Source organism: Stegodyphus dumicola, chromosome 1 (assembly GCF_044657685.1).
Source record: "Stegodyphus dumicola isolate Sdum_Otavi_A_Nest chromosome 1, ASM4465768v1".
NCBI lineage: Eukaryota > Metazoa > Arthropoda > Arachnida > Araneae > Eresidae > Stegodyphus > Stegodyphus dumicola.
In genome coordinates this window covers 268,032,370-268,055,446 of record NC_140768.1, presented here as the reverse complement: position 1 = coordinate 268,055,446, position 23,077 = coordinate 268,032,370, and the positions used below count along the sequence as shown (strand labels likewise).

Sequence of the window (23,077 nt, the reverse complement as noted above, 5' to 3'; positions counted from 1 at the left end):
AGGTACCCTCATGCAGTTAATTATCCTCCTTTTCCCAAGCATTTTTAGACTGTATTTTTCATAAAAAATTATCAATAAAACTCTATAAAAAAAGACTAATTTATTAATGACCTTTGTTAATTAAGTATGCAAATTTAAAATTCTATTAAGTTCTATAAGTTGCATTAATTTTCTATTCATTTTCAATTTTTAAATGCTTAAGTTTCCTTCTTATTTTTTCAGCAATTTTATTAGTTCATTCAAAAATATGAAATATAGAAGTAAAAGAATCCCTCTTTCTTCTTGCGCTCCCAAATCATTATGCAAAAATGCATTTATAACTTTTAAAACCTGAAAATGCATGGGTGCGATGATTTGTAGGTAGTACTTTATTTTATACCACGATATTTTTGACGACGTTGTTTTTAAATTGAGAAGTTTTTGAACAGCTTTATTTTGGAGCACGATATTTTGTACCACTATGCTTTAGAACTGTGATGTTTTCTCTTTGCTTTCTTTTCTCCCATGATGTTTTGTACCAGGGAGTTTTCGCCCTGCGTTGTTTTCTCCGCGACGTTTTCGTCCGCGATGTTTTTGCCGCGAAGTTTTCGGCGGACACCAAAGTAATTACACTTAATTCTGTTTTTACACGACAGATACGGTCCTGAAAAATGTGAATAAAATTTTAGTGTGAAAGAATATTGTATTTATAAAAGAAAAGAAAATTGGTTCCGGATGTAAAAAATAAGCAAATTTTAAAAGGCGTCTGAAAATATTAGTTTTAAGTTTATTATTTTATTTCGACAAAATACACAAATAATGATATGTAATAAAAATTTGCATTTGGAATGAAAATCATTCTTCATAAACTTCTCTTCCCCTCCCCCCCCCAAAAAAAAAGAAAGAAAAAAGAAGTCTGTTTTACATATAACAAGATTTTATTCATTTTCTGTTTCTAACAATAAACTTCGCATACGTTTCCGTTTCTGGAATATGATTGCTATCATTAGAAATGTTGTGAACATTGTATTCCTTCTCTATTCATGAAATTTCTGTGATCTCTTGAGCAAAATCACCGCGAGTCTCAGTTCTGATATTTCAGCGGTTTTACAAATGAATTCAGTTATTAATCTTTGTGTTCGTGTTTAGGTTGTAGGATTTATATTTATTTTAACTAACAAGTTTAATTTAAAAAAACTTTCCTATAAGCCTTCATTCCCCTAATTGTCAGTGCCAGAATAGTTAAATGTTGTAGCGCGCGTGAAAGGAATGCAAATTTCTACTTCGCAGGAAGTATTTAAAAGCCGAGTTTCGGTAGGAGTAAAAGAGAGAGTTAGGCTCTAGCCGCCACCTCTGCCTTAGGTACGTTTGCTTATTGCTGGTTCAAGTGGCTTAATTGCATTTATTTGCTGCCACTAGCTTCGAAGTGGGTTTAACTTACGCGATCTTGCTGAACCCTGTAGTCTAGTTCTATCGTTTTTTAATATCTTCAAATTTCAGTTTCGTTACTTGATTTTCAGTTACCGCCCAAGCAGAGGCGATGAAGTTTGTTAGCGTCGAGTTGACGCATTGTAAATTTTCAAAGATTTAATAAAGGGTATTTTAACCCTTCTCTTGTGTAGTTTCCTGTTACTCCATTTTGCATACAGAAATTTATCTACTGGAGTCTACACGGTTAAAGACTGTCAACAATTTTAGCTCACTTTGAAATTTCTAAGTGCGTTCCTCATGAGAATTACGTTTGACAAAATGATTACTTATATTTTCTGGCTAGCTGCAGACCTTCTTTTATTAAATCTGCTTTTAAAACTAGATCATCTTCTTCATTATCATTACCTTCTTTGGGATTATTATTCTCAAGGTCAAACTCTAATACTTCGTCTTCGCTTAGAGCTTTGTCAACTAATAAGTCATACGGATTTCAAACAGCAGATTATCGAATCTTTGCCCGCTACCTATGTGTGGCATTGTAATGATGCTGGGAAATTCTGCTGTTATTAGGGATGAGACTTTTCTTTTCACATATTGGCCAAACTACTTTCCGACATGCATTTAAAGTTCCTGGTCTTAATTCAGTTAGTGCCAGTCCAACTTGATTAATACATACCATAATTGAGAATTCCTTTCACACATCAATGACTCTTAGTGTTTCAACATTCAGTTCACCTAAAGTGTGTTGGAATACGAGTTTTAAGTAGGATACTTCAAATGCTGCAATTATACTTCGGTCTAGCGGTTGTAACAAAGGTAAAGTATTAAGACGCAGAACTAAACTTTTTATATTTTGGTTTTCCAAGACAGGTTGATTAGATGCAATTTCAGAAACTGTCTCGGCCCGCTCATGTTAAATCAAAATGGCACGAGTAAAAAGAGAATAAGAATTTCGAATTCCCATAAAAAAGTTCGTATAAAAATGAAATTAAGTATATGTAAAAATTGTATGAGCCGCATTATGCTTGTCAAGATGAGCAACCCTTCCGCAAGTATCCAAAATGCTGTATTGAAGATTCAATAATAATTTTCCTCATGCACCAAAACAATTCTTCAACACATTTCAGAATGTTTACAATTCGTCTCTCATAGTCCCTGAAAATGGTATAACTCAAGAAGAATTTAAAACACGTCTCACAGATCTTGCTGCTTTTCCATCCGCATTTCGTCACACTTACTGTTATTTATTTTACACGTAATTTTATTCGTGATTCTTTCAAATGCATTCACTGTGTTACCTTCTTTGTATGGAATAAGAGCACTCTCCTTTCGTATGTCCTTAACATGTTACAGTCAGTACACCTAATTAGTAGCGGATTTAAAACAAATACGAGGCATTCTTCCGAACTTCTCTCGCTGTGTGCTACAATAGATAGTTACTCTTTCAGTATCTTTTCCTCTTCGATATATATTAGAGACTTTCTGAAACTTCCTTGATGAATGCAGAACTCTAATTGGATGCTTTTTAAAAGAAGTTCCGAAACTTTCAGAGAAATAGGAATTAGAACCTAACAAAAAATCATCATAACTTTTTAGTGATTCGCTTCATATACTCATATTAATTTGTAGAAGCATTAGTTAGAAGTAATGTTACATTTTTTAATACTGCTGCGACAGAAAGAGAGCGAGAGAAATAGCGTCCAAGCAGTATAGAAGTTAAAGCTAAGAGTGCACAGTTATCCAACATGGAAGGTTTTGGTTTAGGTTAGAAAAGTTTCAGTTCACAAGAGTTCAGGTTCCGAAAATAACTACTTCATTAGCATTATGCAAACTTTGTGGCATAGATTAATCTAGAAATGGCGCAATCCAGAAATGTTATAGTTATTTTTAAAATGGAGAAACGAAATACTCAAATTAAAAATAAGGAATTAAGAAGCCATTAATAAATTTAGTAATTATAAAGCTGACTTACATATTTTTTATCTTATAAATATATATATATATGTGTGTGTAATAATAAAATTCCATAGTAAAGAATATACTTAAAATTCTAACTGTATTTTCTTTTCATTTTTAATGGCGACGTTCTCTTATTTGAAAGTACGTGGAATTAAATTCACAGCCCCGTAGTCGAGTTGTTTTTCCCACCTTTTCTACACGTACAGTTATAGAATGTTCTGAAAATATTTAAAACGAACTGGATTGGCTGACGAGGCTGACGTCATTTCTTTGAAGCTCCGCCTTTCCAGAGGCTTTAAAAGAACTCGCAAAGGAATATCGGGGGCTTTTTCTTAAATGTCACGATGCAGTAAACTTCATACAAAAAGTTATTAGTAATTCTTTTTATTTACTCCGTATATCTGATTTTGTAACTTCTATTTCTCCTGAATAATAATAAATGGATCCTGTTTTTTTTTTAAACTTATCGTCTGATAATTTAAGCTACGACTAAAGCTGGTACATCACATATATATATAAACAGTATGATTCAAAAGTAAGAAAAAGTGTAGCAAATCAATAATTCGAAAAGTATAAATAATATCAGGATGTAGGTTTTATAGAAATGCACAGAAAAGCATGGTTTTTTTAATTATTATTTTTCTTCTTTTCTTCTTAATAGCGAAATATTTTATTGCCAGAATATATATATATTCGTCGACAAACATAACTTTTATAGTGGTCACGAAGGATTAGTATGTTCTAAGGGACTATGTGAAGATTACTCAAGATCATTCACAAAATATGTCTTTATAAAATCCAACATGTGCAGGACTAGAAACGAATCAGTTTCGAAAGATGTCGCGAATTTGAAAAATAGGCTTTTAAGAAGGTGGAAAGTAATGTGAATTCACTTCAGTTGTCCTGTGGACTGACAGGCGCACTTATGAAAGTTTAAATGCCACATCTAAACGAGAGAATTCGCACGTGTTTGTGGAAACCGTGCAGCAGCTTTCTATATCAACCAAATATAACAGCGTAAAATGGCTTCACTGCGTCGTTCATTATGGGTTCCTTCTTCTTTGAGGATATCCACAGCATTTCGAATTGTTTCCGTCACCTTCGAAAGTTATGAGAAAGTGTATTTAAGAGAAAGCGTCGTTCTCTTCTTGCAAGAGAGGATCGATAGTCCAGATTAAGTGATGTGGTTAACTAATCCTTAAAGCGATACAGTCAAGATGTCTCTCATCAGTAGCATTAATTAGCGTGGACCGTTGAAATTCCACACATCGCTCTGCATGGCTTTCTAGATTGGCCGATTCCTGATTATCATTGCAGTCATTGAATCTCAGAACACCAACAGCAGCTGCACAGTGTTGTAATCCACGACGCCAGCTGACTACGATTCTGCCACGATCGATTTGTGATGAACACTGGTATGAGTTCCTTCTTAGAGCCATAACTAGGGTTTCATTTCTAAGATTAAAAGTCAAGCAACTTTACGAAAGACATTCAAGACAGGAAAACCAAATTAAATAATAAAATAATAAATAATGAAAAACAAAATTAAATAAACATTAAAAAGATTAATAAAGTATGTTAAACTGATGACAGATAAATAAACAATCAATTAAAACTTTTCGTTTCTATTTGATGATTCAGTTGGAAATTCGATTTTTCTTGAGTAAGCTGCACCGGAGCCATGCACCGGAGGCATGCATGACTTTAAGCTCTGAACAAAAAATATCGAGTAAAAAATATATAAAAAAATCGATTAAAAATATCGAGTTAAAAATGTCGTGTAAACCCGTTTTTTCGTGTGTTAATAATCGGTATTTCAGTCTGTCTTCTTATATAACTTTCAAGGGTCAATAATTTTGACTGTACTTTGTGCATGGCATGAAACGCTAATCATTTGCATATCCCGGAATATTCTACTTTTAATGAAATTTTCGCGTTCGTCGCTCGCTTTCGTTGTGATTCTGTAATTTTAGTGGACTACATAAATACACTACTTTTAAAACTTCTGATTAATATTTTTTCGTTCCATATGTTAGGTAACAGAAAAAAAAATAATTATGTAACTACAACTATTGTATAACTTTTTAAATAAAATTTACTATTGGCATTGAAATAAAAAAGTATTCCCTGGCTATTAGAAGTGACTCTTATAATTAGATTGTGAATAAAATTTCAGTCTGAAATCTTGACCGAAAAATTTAAAGTTTTCATTTTTTCTCCGCTACAAGAAAAGGCTGACTGTAACAGATTCCAAGTGGAAAATTTGTTTTCCTGCTTTGAATATTTGATCTTTTCAGACAGTCTTTTTAATCAATAACTAAAATGTTTCCAGTAAAAATGACTGATTTAATAGTGAAGAAATATTGCTTTTTCTGTCAAAGAGTAGCATTTTGAGATAGAACACTCAATCGCATAGCAACAAATGTTTGTTTTAAAAAAAACCTTGCATCATAAAATATTCATTACCGTTATTGGCATATTTAACTATTTTTATTGGCATATTGTTAGTAACTAGAAAACCCAAGTCATTTAATACTTTCACTTTTCTGGTTAAGACATAAAAAAGTATGTCTGTTTTATGTGTGTTTATATATACATTCAAACACTCTCTCACACACATATTATACATGTACACACAGAGAAGTAGAGTAACACACAAAGAATTCCAGGTCTATTGCGCCCAAAGAATAATACGAAAAATAAAATTATAAGGTATTTCTCCCGCCTTCTTGGCATGCCTTCGTGGTGTGGTGGTTTGCACGCTGGGCGCGTATTCCAGAGATCCGTGGTTCGATTCCCGGCGAAGGCGTTGCATATTTTTCATCTTGCTTGCTTCCAATTAACCTAATATCTCTACAAAATATATTAACTAAATACAGCATTTAGTTTAGGTCTCACATCAAGTTTTACTTGATGTGGTCTTTTTGAAATCGACCAATTTCAGTTTCACACTGCAAGAGTAAGTAAGAGAAGTTCCCATTTCAACCTTTCCATTGACGGTTCATGTTAAAAGCGGAAACAAGATTATTACGTCGTTCCTTGCTTTAAATTTCATGCTCCTTAATGTTTTCTTTGGATACAACATTAATAACACTGCATTAATAACATTAATAACATTGATGCCTAATACAGTAAGCATGAATTTTTTTTTTCATTAAATAAGAAGGTATAATAAAGCACGTGTTGTCATTTTATCCATCCTCTTTCTTCAACTACTTGCTTCCTCCCCAATGTCTCTCCATCAACTATAGCGAAGAGGGGGGAAAAATAAAAAGAAAGACATGATTTTTGATATTAACACCTCGGACACTTACAGGCGTATAAAAAAAGCTTGCAGTGGCGATACTTTTGTTACCACTTTTCAAAACACATGAAGTAGAAAAGGCTCAAATCGGACATCACGATCAAATATGCATAGAAGTAAATACGTATATATATCAATATGACATTTGTGAATGAAAACAAAAATAAGAATTATCTTCACTAGTACGTGCCGGAGCATGTTAGACTTATATGAGTAACCTAAAATTGTTACCTGCAGGAATTTGTATCAAAAGCAACACAAAAATTATGAGAATAAATAAATTAGTAACAAAAATAATCGTACAAGCTGTATAGAAATTGAGAAAGTAGGATCATATTTATCATGGATACGAAAGTATGAATGAACAGGGCTTCAAACGAGCAAACGTTCTAGACCAAAAAGTGCAGGTTAGGTTAGGTTATTTGATTAAAGCACATGACAGCTATTTGCCTGAAGGGAAGTATGCCTTCGTGAAAGGTTCTCCCGGTGGTCGAGTGGTTAATACCACTGAGTGCTCGGAGTTCCACTTGGACTCGATCCTAGGCGAACAGGCTGGCTGTATGGTTGGTTTTCATGATTTACCATATATAACGTGAATAGAGACAGTTTCTCTTCAAAAGTCCTCCACAACTCTTCCTTACGCAGATTATTCTCGCGTCCTTTTTCATATTTAAATAAATTAATCTAGCCTTCGAGGCAACCTTCGAGAAAAAGAAGATAAAGGAAAAAAAGGAAGAGAAAAAATAAACTAAACGATAATACAATAGACAAAATAAAGAACGAAAATTTAAAAAAGTGTAAAAATACGAATTTGCTTTTCCTCTCAAGAGAGCAAACGAACTCGTATTTTCGTACATTTTTAGAGATATTTTTTATTTTTATTTTTTACTTTTTATTGTTTGTTATATTATTACTTACCCACTTTTGTTCTCTCTCATTAATTTCTCATCCAACAATACGAGATTTTCACAGAGGATTTATTTGCAGCTTACTCGTTAATTGCATTATTATTTTTCATACTGCAGATTATAGTGAGTATCGTTCAACTTCCTTCTTATGTTTTACTAGGTACATAGTTTTCCCGAGTTTAATTAATGTTCCTGAACATATATATACCAATTTTTGATCTTTGTGAAAAATTAGTTCTAATTTTTTTTATATGTAAGATATAAAAAATTACGATGGCTGCTTTAAGAATAATTGGCAACCTCAAAATTAATTATTCTAGATTTTATGCTCTCCCCCTGAATTCATCTGTTCTCCCAAATTCGATATCTTTTCATGTTGCATAACAAACAAGCTTGGCCAATCATACAGTAGCTGTGCTTAAGTATCATACTTAGTATGAATACTCTTGGAAAGACAACTGCTTCATTCTTTTCCCTAACCGTTACTCTGCCAGCAACGCGCTGCTTTACTTTGCTTAAATGCTTACGTCTTACTTTTAAAACCAGTGTATATAAAAATTATCGTATTCCATTGTGATTGGATAAATGTCTACTAAGATGGTATTAGATGCGTGAAAATAAAGATTGGGACTCCTTCAAAATTCATTTTTGTCAGCGTTATCTTTTCGTCTTTATACTCAGCCATCTAAGACTGCAAGCTGTTAAAATATCCGAATACGCGAACTGAAAACAATAAACATTCCGAAGAGTTTTCCTTCGAGTTATTTAGAAGCATGATTAGAGGGTGGTGTGGAGATGTTTGGCCTTTCTATTTCAATTTTTTTAATCACAGAATTTGAAACATGGAATTATCCAGTGCTGTAGGTTAAGAAACGATTTTATAAAATAATTAAATTGCTTTAATCTCTACAAACTCTTTGACAATCGAAATTTTTACACAGTAATTTTCTTTTTTACTTCTTTCTAAGAAGCAATCGCGAAAAATTTCGGGTATCATATGATATTCATTTCAACCGCTCTCGAAACCATTTAAACGATGTTTTTGCGTGAGATCTACGTACGGACAGAATAAGTGACTGATTTTGCCAAAAAAGGTAAAATTGTAAATTAGATTTAAAATGGATTCAGGAGAGACATTTTCTTGACGTCTTTAGATAGGTATGTATGTATCTCGCATAATTCAACAACTAGAAACATTGAAATTTTTTAGTATGAACGTTGGAATTTTGTATATGAGACTGTTATAACATATAGGTGAACCTCCTTCTTCGTTGGAATGGGTTACACCAATTGCATATCAATATGTATATGTATATATATTTCCACTCTGTTAATGGCTCGGTGAGCTTAGTTTTTTTTATTCTTATGTGTTGATAAGTGATTGAATTATGTGGTTTTATATTCCAGTTGAGATTTTTATGCCTTTAATTAATTTGCATGCAATAGTTGTAGAATTATCAATAATTTAAAAGTTTAAGTGGGTAGTTAGGCCTAACAAACCGCCATTCGTTTACTCAGTAGAAAAGTGAATTAACGGAGTTTCTGCACCTTCACTGTCTTTTTGCCGATTGGAATCAAAAGTAAACTTTCAGTTTTGTGTATCGAAAAATTTGATTTCTTGCCCGCTTGCCGAATTATCTCTAATGAAATTCGAGGAAATAAATTTAAATGAAATACAGCAAAGAATGCGTATAATTTATTAGACCCTACAAGGAAGCCATGGGACGTTCACATCAGATTTTCATTTTTTTTAACTTTATAAATTGACCTGAATACGATAAATCGAAGAATCACCAAAATGTTTCATATCTCCTTCACAATAGTATGCTTTCCGTTTGCGAAACAAGTTTGAGCAGTTTCATGATTACATGTACTGGAAGAACTCTTTCTAGACTTAATTTTAATCTAAAAAACTCTTGTATGAAAAGTAAAAAGTAAATACTTCTTTTAAATCAAATGGTTCAGAAATAAATCAGAAAATGACAAAATTATTATTAAATTAACAAAATTTACTATTAAAAAATAACTTTATATTTGAATTAGTATAACTTCCAAGTACAAATACATAACAAAAAAATTACTCACGTTAATAACTCGAGGAAGGTGTAGAAATTAGAATCTTAAAACTTCAGTTTACGATTCAAAATTTTGTAGAGTTTAAAGTTTCAAGAAATTTCATTTAAAAATTTAAAGCAGTAAAATTACTAAAATTTAAGATTTAAATAAAATTCAGCAGACTTCATTTTATCACCTAAATGAGTTTTAAGCTGAATCGTTGTGGTAGGCTTCTTAGTTTAAGAATTAATCCTCTAGAAATGAAAAACATAAATGAAAAAATCTTAAACTGTTCAGAATGTTAAAGCCAAACGGTAGAAAAAGAATTTCCTATGATGTATCTTGTGACTTATCTCACTTGTCTGCAGTAATATCAGAACAAGTTCCCAAATTTTTTAGTGCCGCGGAGCGCAGGATTGCGTCTGTTCTTGGCATGAGCCTTGTGTGCCTTACAGGTGACAATACGATTTTATCCGAAATAGGAAGGAATCAGAGAGTCTTTTACTCTTTTTTCCATACCACCAACTTCTGTAGAGGACTTTCAGCTCGATATTACTTTAAGCATTCCCACTAAAACACTAAACATGTACAACCAGTCATGCATGATTATTGGATATCAAACTTAACGGCTATGGCAGCTGCCTACCTTAAATGTTAGTAGAATAGTTGCTTCCGTGTGATAAATTAAATTTCTTCAACCCGCATCAAAAAGCTGTGTGAAAGTATCTGAATTGTAGGAATTGGTATAAGTTGCAGACTTTTATTTTAATATTCCAGGGAATAAAGATATATTTCAGACCTTTGTATTAATTTATTGTTTAATATGTTATGATTTATGATAGATAGAGTAAAATGCCAAGCACTCTTCTAGGTTATTCAAAACACGTTTCTTTTTACTTTGGTTAAATATTAAAAATTGTTCAAACGTAGGGTCATGTAGAACTTACTGAAGCGATAAGAAAGGTAATTTAGGACTAAGTATAGGTAAAAATCGATTGCATTCATTCCTTATTTATACATTGTCCTGCCACCTAAAACAAGAACCTTCAGTACAATGTCTCATCTAACAAAAAAAAAAAAAAAAAAAGAAAAAAAAGAAAAAAAAGCAATACTCTATGTTCCAGAACTTTGGTTGTCGAACTGATATTAAGATAAATGGAATATGACGCTTTAGCAGACGGTTTAAAAACTCCGGAAATGTGTAGCTCCAGTCAACAAGTAATGAAATGATGAATTTGAGAATTATGGTTATTTCTGTCAGACCAAAAGGCTAGCCAAAAGAATTTTTTCCCCAAAATTTAACTTTTTCTTGGATGTAAACAGTTAAGGAAGGAAATATTTTTTCTTTCAGGTTAATCAGTCTTGACTTTCAAAGAATTAATTACTTTATAGTTTAATTATTCAAAATATCGTAAAATATTTTTTTAAAATTCAAATAGTTTAAATTTGAGACAGATTTTTAGTCTTCTATCTTATATTACTGTACTTAATGTTAGTACAACTGACTTTACTAACGGTCTGCTATTTGAGGTTATCTGAATAACGAGTTTTAGTTTAATAACTATAACTATAAATTAACTTAAAATTCTAAATTATAATTATCTTGTAAACTAATTTCAAATGCAAATAAACAAGCAACAAAACTAAAATTTATCAAACGCGATTTACTGATTCTAAACCGAAAAGAATTTGCAGTACAACTTAAGAGCTGTTCATTGTAGGTTCAGAACTAATTCATCTGCCATTGATGTGAAATTATTAATGGAAAAATTGAACTTGACTCAAATTCCGCTTTCCCTAGTTGCCAAACTTCTAGCAGTTTCTTAATAATATTTTTTTTAATTTCGTAATTGAATATTTCATTGAAAAATTTGCATTTTTGTTTATATCTGTATAGAGAAACCTGATTAAAAATAAACTTGTTCAATTACTTTAATATGACTTTTAATAAGGAATGCTAAAACATTTAATACTCCTTATTAATACTCTATATATACATATACATGTAATGATACTGAGTGCGCAGTCGAAGCCTGCAACTCTTAATAACTTTCAATATCCATCCTGGCTGTGGTTAAGGCATAAAGATGAAGATAACGACTTGGATTTCTTTAAATCACCCATCTTTATTCTCACACATATCCAATTAATTTCGAAGACACTTATTCAATAATTAAATATGATAAATTTATATGCGCATTGGTTTTTAATTTTAAGACGTATGCATTTGAAAAGCAAAGCTGCGCGAGTGTGACAGAGTAGCAGTTAGAAGGGAAGAATAACAATAATGACGTAGTTAAACTCGCCAGCTATATTTACACCAAGTCTGAGGTATAAGTAGAGCTAATCTGTGATTGGTTAATTTGACGATGTTACATAACAAAGAAGATTCTCGACTTTGGTAGAACAAATAAATTTAGGGGGAGAGCACCAAATCTAGAATGTTAATTTTGAGGTCTCCAATTATTTTTAAAGCAGCTATCGCATTTCCTTTTATCTTACATATTTCGTATTTTCTTATATCTTACATATATATGTAAGATATATGAGGTATTACATATATCTTACATATATATGTAAGATATATGAGGTATTACATATATATGTGCTATGTATTTAAGCACAGATATACATACATACATACATATATATATATATATATATATTAACTTACTAACTATGGATTCACTATTTTTAGATAATTCTACTAAAATTAATGTTAGGAGATAATATAATCAATATTTCTTTAGTATATATATATATATATGAATGTATATGTAACAGATTCTGTAGTACGAGTAGAAATCAGGCGGTTGAATTCCTAATGAACAGCGGGGATTTGGATGGCGTAGAAGTGCTGATCCATAATGAATAGCAAAACTGAGACGAAAGCAGATTAAATCTTCATTTTTTATTTCAGTAAACATGTTGCGGCCACAAACAAGTTGGCACATTTTGTGCCTATTCCAAAAAGCTTACATTTTAGATAATTTTGCAGTAAGGAAGGAGGAACGCACATACTGCAGTCCAGCCAGGCCAAAGCGTAGAAAACAAGAGCGTTATGATCAGGCTGAAATCTTAATTCAGATTGAATTGGTTTTGGTTCTCAATGCATTTTGATTGGATAATTAATATTACTGTAAAATTACTATTGGCTGCTTGAGTTTTAGTTTAATTTGCATCACCAGAATTATGTAAGAGTCATATGGCATGGATTAATCTAGAAATGGTGCAGTGCAGAGAGAGGTTACTATTTTTAGAATTGAGAAGGGAAATTTATGTTGCTAATTTAATCTTTTTCATATTCTTTATTTTTCTTACATATATATGTGAGTGTGTGTGTGTGTGTGTAAGATAAAAATATGTAAATCAGTTTTATAATTTAATTTAGTAATAGCCCCTTTTATCCTGTCATTTTTAATTTGAGTATTTCTTCTCTGTATTCTGAAAGTAGTCATAACTTTTCTGGATTGCCCCATTTCTAGATCAATCTACGTCACATGGCTTGCGTAATGCTGATGACGTAGCTAATTCGAACTTTAACTCAAAATTTTGAGAACTGAAAATTTCTAACCTAAACCCAAACCTTCTCTTAGTGAGCTTCCACACTGGATAACTGCGCACTTTAGCTTCAACCCTCTCTCTCTCTCTCTCTATATATATATATATAATAAGATGATTTGGAGTAAGCTGCAACGGATTCACGACGGTTCTCTGCGTTATGACATGGTGCGTTACATTACAGCGTATATCTCTATACGCTGTAATGAATATGCTATATATGTAATGAATGTTCTATATATAAAGATGATGCATGCAATTTTCATTCATTTTATACGTATTTCTTATTTAAAACATTTAGCGTATATCTCTATACGCTGTAATGAATATGTTCTATATGTAATGAATGTTCTATATATAAAGAAGATGATGCATGCAATTTTCATTCAATTTATACGTATTTCTTATGTAAAAAATTCTGATATATGCTAAATTACTGTAAATTATTTTACTCAAAAAATATAGTGAATGCACAGAAATTGAGCAATATGAAATGAAATGAAAAATATTAAATATGTATGGGGATTTAGGCATATATAAAAAGGCTTGTAAGAAGCATGTATTTACCTTTAATAAAATATGTAAATATTTATTAAATTAATTATAAATGTATTTAGAAATGAAGGATTTATTTATTCATAAACTTCTGTGAATGTTACTGTGAAAAAATCTAGTTATTAAATATATCCAAATTTATAATGATCGTAAATATCATATAAATATATAATAACTTTAACATTTGATTGAAAGCATGAAAGCATAAATTGAAATTCTGTTGACAAATATATTTATAAAAGTTTTTTAAACAAGAATTATTCGTACTGGAAAACAGTCTGTTAAAATGTGTTGTAAAGATATATAGTCTATGTCAGTGATGGCGAACCTATGGCACGCGTGCCACAGTCGGCACGCAGAGCCTCATCAGCTGGCATGCGACTAAAATATTACTTCCTTAATCAGTAATCTCAATAAAATGATACTATGTAATTTAAATACGGTTTTTAGTCTGTTCTTAAAATTTTCACTTACTTACTTATCGCATAATGCCACTAGCATAGGGCCTAAGCATAGATATAAGGTTGTCATGTATCACCATAGAAATACCCAATTTATGACTTTCAATTGTTTGGGCTAATCATCTTACTTGTTACATGGCAAAGAATACGCCAGAGTTGAAGCAGCTAATGTTTGCTAACAGAATTCAAATTTATGGCAGACTTTTGTTGAGTTTTAATACTTGCATTGTTAAATGGATTACAGTTTTCAGATCTAAGCATTTTGAGACAACTTATGAATAATTCTAATTTAATATCTTAAACGGAATGGCACGCGGCCCAAAAAAGGTTCGCCACCACTGGTATATGAAATGCGCACTTAAGGAGGTAGTAAAAGAGGTTAGGTTAGGTTATTTAATTACGGCAAAGCCTCGAGGGCTATCTCGCCTAAGGGGATGGATGCTTTCGTGGAGGACTTTCTAAGGGAAACTGGCTCGTATACACGTCACACATGGGGAAAACCACGAAAACACCCATGCAGCCAGCCCGTTCGCGGGATTCGAACTTCAGACCGAACTACCAGTGTTCAGTGACTTCACCGCTCGGCCGCTGGTGGGCCAGAAAGTACATGAAACATCAGAAACATTTAACGTATTTCAGTATTAAAATAAAAGGTGAAATTAACAGAACAGAGCGTTAAATTAGAGTGACTATGATTTTTGATTTAAAAGAAGCCTCAGAAGCTGAAAATAATCTTATACTTTGAGAAAGTATTTCAAAAAGAAACTGTGTAAATAGAAAAGAGACAGTGCGCAATTTTAATATTAATAATACAATAAACTTTGATTTTAATTTTTGTAATCCTTAACGGAATAAAATCGACTTACCTTAGAATTTCTTTCTAATGTAGTTAACAAAACTTGTGAAAATATTTCAATCAAATTAAAAGTGTTCTGAGCAAGCTGTTTTAGTAAAAGTATAGTATTTAATTCCGTTCAGATAGAAATGTCATTTAATAACTTATTTTTTCACATACTTAGGAAATATTGTAGAAAAAGAAAATATATAGATTTATACGTATACTAGAAAGCCCGGCGGTCATACGAAACGACTACTGTTCTAGCTATTATAAATTGTAATTAAAATCATTTGTGCAAAGGTGTCTATTAATTCAAACTGAATTACCCAGGGCAGGCGGCGAGGACGGCCCTTTGCTTACTGACCCAGGGGGTTCCCCCTTCTACTTGCTTAATTGCTTAAAGTAGAGTGCAATGAAGGAAACCACTGGCGGTACATTTCTTAAGAGCCACCGCTAGCTCAGTAACTAAAGGTGATTTAAATAATAAAATGTTAATTCACATGTTAAAGATCTCTCTGTACACAACATTTCTTGTGTAGATTTTTCCATCATTTTTAAGCTCGCCTTACAGAGAACCATCAATTATTTTTAATTTTACGTCCATTCTTTCACGAACTCTTGAAGAGGCAACATAAAGTTGGCCGTGTCCAAATGCAGGCTCAGGTGAAAAAATGTCAACACGCTTAAGCGTTTGGCCCTGAGACTTATTGATGGTCATAGCAAAGGCAAGTTTTACAGGGAATTGTCTACGTCTCAAATGAAACGGCAACCCTGTGCCGTGGCAACTTCACCCCATTGGCTAGTACAGTTACGTAAGCAACCAATAAACTATCGGCGACAAACGGATACGTAAGCCGCATATAATAAAGATATTTATTTGTAGCACTGGATCTGGATCGTAAATTTAAAGTCTGGCCTCTACTACAAAGAGTAATTACCAGTAGATATCTTGGCCCTTGGGCTCTTACTTTATTATTATTGTTTTTTTTTTTTTTTTTCAATTAAAGGTACACTGTCTTGTGTGCCGCGTCCTGGAGACGAAAAAACTAAGAAACACAGGTGGCAAGTCAGGAAAATCATTCCTTCGTGAAAGTTAGAGCATTTAAACAATGATGCTGAAATTAATCCATTTAAGTAATAATACCTTCTTAACTATACACAAACTAGCCAAAAAAAGTGAGTAAATAAGATGCGAAAAAAAAATACGAAACATTTTTTGTAGCACCTGTAGCAATCTTGCTTTTAATCAAGAAGAAAGGAGATGAGGATTTTGGCGAACGCCGTTTCCTCCAGTCCGTGAGGATTTCATATGTAATGGACGGTGACCAGATATTAACATGCATACGTCCACGGGTCACTTCAAAATCAGATATTTGTTTATTTCATTTTTTTTTTTTTTTTAATCGTTGCCTATTTTTACCGGCTACATATTTCCGAATTCTATTATACATAGATGTTAAATTTATTTTTTAAATGTTAAATGCACGTGCTTTTGTAGTTTTAATTTTTCCGGCTTAGCTTTCTCATAATATTCGTCACGCGCTGCACTGCACGGGGAATAAAACAATTTATAGTTACGCAAGCAACCAATAAACTATCGGCGACAAACACTTAAGCTGCATATATATAAGATGTTTACTAACATTATTTATTTAATTAAATAGCGTGAAACAATTTTACAAACTGAAATAGATTATAGTTGTTAACAATGTTGAATAAGAAAAGCCAGTACGGTGTTCCAAACCGTTGACTGAACAGCGCTGCTTTAAGCACAACACCGGTTGCTATTGGATACGGCGTAAAGTATTTTACTTAGCTTTGGGAACTGTATTTTGCTTCTCGATTACCGAACAACCTTTTGGTCTTTCGTTCGCCCTTCAATTTTATGTTCAGCGAAAGGTGCATTTTATTGACATTCTTATTCTGCAGTCTATTATTCAATCGAAATGGATATAAAGTTTTATTATTGTGGACAAATCGAATTTTGTTAAGTAGTCTGCGTGAAACTATTTTTAAAAAGCATGCATGCTAAAATATAAGTATGTTTATTTTTATATGCATCAGAAACTTTATTTTTAAATAGTTTAACTAACTACGGTCATATGGGTTGTCATTCTTCTCATTCGTAATTACCAACATATTTTACCTAAAAACTTAAATTATGATACAAAATTTGTAGTTATTTTAATGCAGTTTCATCTGGCTTATTCAGTCTTTGTTTTAGTTGTAAGAATGCTAATAATCTAAAACTAATTAAATATTTTGAAGTGCCTATATTTTTATTTTCAAATTATCTCTTATTTTTGTCTTACAGTTGTAGATGTATTTCTAGAAACACGGTATAGGATGTATAATTCTTTGAAAACAGCTGCTTAAGAACATATTAATATATGTGTGCAAATTGTGAATCTAGTTGCTCATTTTTCAGCATCTGAATTTGTCAAGAAGATATTATTCTGTATAATAGGATTCAGTAGATTATTATTATTATTATTATTATTATTATTATTATTTTCAAATAAGTAATTTGAAATACTTAATTTCAAGATTTAGGCAGGAAATTATCGCTCATGTACACTGCTCTCCAAATGTTAAGGAACGGTATGTTGCTCACCATTATAAAAATGTCTAACATTAGAAACGGAGCTTAAGGAAATATATGCAAAAACAATAGCTGCCACCTGTATTTTTTAGAAATGAATACTTTAAATGAGAGTTGGAGAAAAAATGCAAAAATTGTGAGTTTTGTTTATGAGCGTTGATTTTCAATTTTTATTAGCAATTTCATTGAGAATATCCAGGGGTGTCTATTAGTATTTCACTGTTTGCAGAGATTTCTTGTGTATCTTGATATTAGTGTCCAGGAGAAGTCATTTGCCTGCTTCACTGAGGTGGCGGGCAATCAGATGGATAGAAATGGGAATGTCACAACCTGATTCTGTTAGATGTCTCTCATAGTGTGGTCCACCAACTATGGAATCAGTCTGAATCTGAGGATTTTGTGTTTAGAAGACATGTTCCTGGTAGACCTAGAGTTACAACACCTGCAGGAGATTTCTTTCGTTTCTTTTATCCGAAGGAGGAGTAACATTATTGTGCCCTCAGCTCATGGCAGATCATTTAGTGACAATAAGAATATCAGCTACCACAGTGTGCAGATGCCTGCACCTGTATGCTAGATGACCAGTTGTTTGTGTCCCCTTGACCTGAGGACACAGAAGTGCCTATTTTGTTGGGCAAGAGAACATGCCTCCTAGACCAGTCAAGAATGAGTGTTCTGTTCTCTTCACAGACAAGTCCAGGTTCAGATTGGAGTCCAGGTCATCAGCTGATCTGGAGGGAACAACGCACCAGATACAACCAATCCCACATTGTGGAAAGACATAGTTACAGAGGTGGTGGAATAATGGATTGGGCTAGGATCTCTCTCGGTGGTCACACTGATCTGCATGTATTCCACGGATAACTTTGACTGGTGTAAGATATCAAGACAAGATCCTTGATCAATATTGTCTGCCTATATGCCACTGCTATTGGTCCTGGATTTCTTTTGATGGACGACAATGCACAACTGCACCAAGCTTGGGTTGCTGAAGAATATCTTGAGGGTTTACAGTATGGAGGGAATGGAATGACCAGCTCAATCCCCAGACCTGAATCCAATAGAGCATCTTTGGGAATACTTTGGGAGACAGGTTGCTGCTTTAAGTTCTCCAAGGGGTTAGATGAGCTTGAATAAGGATTACTCCATGTCTGGTCATTGCTTCCCATTTCACTGACCGACAACTTAATTGACAGCATGGAACGTTGCTGTTGCGAATGTATAACATCTAGGGGTGGACACATTCCTTATAAGAACCCATTTTTGTAATTTTACCACCCCATTTTTCTTTAAAAAAAACTGCAATATACTGTTTTTGGAAGACTTGATTTCTTTGCAAAGAGTGAAATTTTTTGTTGTAATTCATGTTTGTGTTGAATGTTAGAAACATTTTATGTTGCATTCATTAAAAAACTGTTTAGTGAACATGTCCTCTAAATTCCTGGTTTCTATGTTGCTTCATTCTCAGATTAGACACTAAAAACATGCTGTTCCTTTCCATGCTGCTTTTGGAGGGCAGTGTATTTTACTTTTATTGTAGATATTGTTATTTTAAGAAATAGATTATGCATAATTTTCAAAGCTGTTAAATATGCATAAACATAAAAAAAAAAAAAAATTGGAGAATTGCACTTGTTCAGCATCTGCAAACTTGTGTATTGAAGCATAAAAATGAACATATCAACATGTGTCCGTGGCTTGCCACACAAGTACTTTTGGGTGACATCGTGGGTTGTCTCATAACTATTGTTTGTGACATGCTTTCTTTACCTGATAAATACTTTTTGGTGGGTGTGTGGATAATCAGAATGTACTAAGTTTTCTTTCAAGATAAGGCAAATTTAATAGAATTAATAATACTGATAAAAGCAGCACTGAGATATCTGTGCTGCTTTTATCAGTATTATTAATACTGAGATATCTGTGCTGCTTTTATCAGTATTATTAATACTGAGATATCTGTGCTGCTTTTATCAGTATAATTAACTGATGCTGAGTTTTTAATGCTAGAACTTTTACCATGAAACTTGCACATGTAAGGAAATTAAATAATATGTATGTTACCTAAAATGTCTTCCTTATATCTCAGACTCCTCATATTCAGTTTAGAAATCTGTAATTATGCAGAGTTGGGGTAAAATCAGTGAACCTGAAGCATAAAATGTAATCTAATTAGTAAATAAATTTTATATGAAAGTTAATGTGGTTGGTGCTTTAAAATTATTAGCTGTGTCACTTTAATGTAATAAATGAATATAGTCATAAATTACAAGTATTAAATGCATTTAATTTCTGCAAACATAGTTGGTATTTTCCTCTTTTTTTTTTTTTTAGCATTTGATGTAAAAAAAAAACTTTTGTTTTAAATTTTTATTTTTACAGATGATGTGAAATCGTAAAGCATTTGAGAATATAAAAATAGTATGACAATGAAGACATTCAAAAGTACAGATACTACTCGAGAGCATGGAAGAAATGATTTAATCAAAAGTATTCCAGTAACAATGAAATTAATAAACTGTTTTCCCCCTTGCTTAACATAAAAGACTGGTAAATATCCTGAGCATTTTGATAATTTAACTTCTGTAACATTTTGTGTTTTAATAATATATAAACTTCTTTCGATTTGGTATTCAGATATAGCTGAATGTAACTATTTATTCATAGCAAAATTTTATTATATTTTCATTTGAAATAAAAAAATTGAAGTGCTTTTCTTTGTTAAAAATGTCCTCTGTGCTTCGTCACTAAAACTGGAAAACTTAATCACCAGGTCTGTAACATGCAAAGATCAGATGTCACTGAAAGCTTAGGAACACAGTAGCCAACACTTTAACAAGGAAGTACCAAATTCGATTAGTTTTTTTTCTAATTCAGTTATGTTTTCTATGTTTATACATACCCAAATCTTTCAGTGAAGATTTATATATATGAAATGGATGTGACTGATTATGAAATAATTATAACTAATTAAAATGGCATGCTTGTTTTGTGACAGTATTATATAATTTTTATTTAAACAGCAATTTAGAATCCTTCATTTAAACATGAGAGTTAGCTTCATAATAAGGTTTTTCTTGTTTATATACATTGTCTTCTGTAAGTTAAGCACAATGCAAATTAGCAATTTTTGAAAGCATAGTTGAATTTGAGTGGCTGAAAATCACTGCAGATGGAGTATGCAAATATTGTATGTTACAGCCAATCATGATTGACATATACTAATTAGGCATATTGAAGGCACCAGCACTCTGAAGGGTTTAAGGGCGTTCATTTAAATGATGAAATGTTTATAACTTTCCCTGGATAATTTTGATGATATTGATGTTTCTATAGCTAAAGGAAGATAAATGGCAGTTAGTGAGTTCTGGCATGCTGCCATTTGCATTTAAGCAGGACAGTCAATCAAAGATGTCTTTTTTTTTTTTTTTTTTCTTTGCCATTGATCATTTGGTAATTTTTTTGAATGGGAAAACACTTTTGAACAAGTCTAGAACACAGTCTTTGAACACAATTATCCAGAGATTTAAGCTTGACTAATCAATTGTTAGCACCCCTTCTGAAGAACATTATGTTTCTGTATGATTAATGTACAATTTTATGTATTCTACCAACTCCCTGATCCTCCTTTTACACTGTTTCCTGTATTTAGTTATTGTATAAGGTATTTCTCCTGCCTTCTTAGCATGCCTTCATGGTGTAGTAGTTCTGCACACTGGGCTGGTATTCCAGAGGTCCGTGGTTTGATTCTCAGCGAAGGCGATTGCTCATTTTTCATCTTGCCTGCTTCCAAAAAATCTTAATGTCTCTACAGTGGCGCCTGAACTAAAAAGGGTGTTGGATGATGATTCTTCTCACCCATGATTTGTGATTGGATCCCCTAAAGACTCCAGTCTCCCTTTAAAAGGGGGAGTATATAAGGTATTTCTCCCACCTTCCTAGCATGCCTTCATGGTGTAGTAGTTCTGCACGCTGCACCGGTATTTCAGAGGTCCATGGTTCGATTCCTAGCGAAGGTGATTGCTCATTTTTCATCTTGCCTGCTTCCCAAAAATCTTAATGTCTCTACAATTGGTATTTTGCTTACATGCGGATGATTGTTTTGGGATGGTTTTTTGTAATAAATGGCATTTCTTTCATATAAACATGCGCTTACCTTTGCTTGCAGTTCATCTTCTAGGCAGCAGTCTGGTATAGCTTCAGTCTCGAACGGCTTACATCTTTCATTACATAGGTTTCCTATTTTTATGAACTGTTCCTATTTTATTTATTATGTGAGACATCACTGCCGGATCTAATTGACTTATGCCACTTCTTTCTATGCTATGAACTTTTCTTACTGTTAGAACATTTTGTGTTAGAAAATCGGCATCAGGTTACTCTGGGGTAGTGTTCCAGTGTGGGAACCTGTGTTGCAAGCCATCATCTTGCCTGAGCCAAGGTGTTGCAGTGTGACATTATACAAGACCTTCACTTTGTCTTTTTTCATTTTGAAATTATATGTTGTTTAGCTAACCAAGCAATCCAAAATGGAATATTTTTGCATCTTTGTAATTTATATTATTATTTTATTCTTAAATAATACATTAGAAAACCAAAAATCTCCCTGCACCTGAAACCAACACAGTCTGTCAGATGTTTTAGAACCACAGTACTTCCTTGGTTGTGTGGCACATTGAGAAGTACTCTGCTTCTACTGTTCCAGAAGACAGCTCCACCTGCTAGCAATGCAACATAGCTACTAAATGATCATCTATCAATCCTATCAGCAGTCCAATTGAACACTTCCAGAACTCTTCTAAATCCTTTCCAGTCTTTTGGAAAGTAAATTTTAATTCTTTGGTTTGTTTCTGGTAATGAAGAGTATATTGTATGCCAGCCCAATGTGGATAAATCAGGCCTTGTTCCTCCTGCTAGGTACAAAAAGTCCTCTAATAACCTGCCTATATTTTAGTGCTCCTTCAGCATCCAACACGTTATCCTTAGTGAGCTGGTTTATATTTAGAAAAATAAAAACTGTGTTGCCACACAAGTTGCAAAAATACATTGGGAAATATAATTTAAACAAATTTTAATTTTAATTTTAACAAACACATATAAAAGTAAAAAAGCAAATTTAAAGCCAAAATAATTTTAAAAAAATGTGCAAACATATAAAAGATTTAATTCTCGAACTAATCTACAATATCATTTAAATTCAGAAATATAAGCAAATCAATTGCAAAAACAATCCATGAAAATAATTTCAATAATTTAGAAAATTAAAATTAATTCAAATATTTTTTTTTTTTTTAAATGCATAAGTGAATGACTGTTGAGCAGGCAGGAGACAGACTTATCAAGGGGAAGTTGCCTCTAAACCTAACTCTCCAATCATTCAATTTGTGTTTCGTCATTCATGTAGGCAAGGGTAAAAGTCAAAAC

At 32.5% G+C, this 23,077-nt stretch overlaps 1 protein-coding gene across 4 annotated transcripts in view; it reads left to right on the top strand.

Annotated features, from left to right (window-relative positions):
• The window catches only part of LOC118185726 (AN1-type zinc finger protein 4-like), an 85,546-nt gene that overhangs the window by 23,312 nt on the left and 39,157 nt on the right, over nt 1-23,077 (top strand). For 2 of the 4 annotated variants that reach the window (XM_035355631.2, XM_085806670.1), the window contains exon 2: nt 20,036-20,203. The gene's annotated coding sequence lies outside the window, so the exon portion shown is untranslated. Of the gene's footprint in view, nt 1-16,795; nt 17,091-20,035; nt 20,204-23,077 lie in introns of those variants that run through there. The other 2 variants (XM_035355630.2, XM_035355629.2) reach the window with 2 other exon arrangements.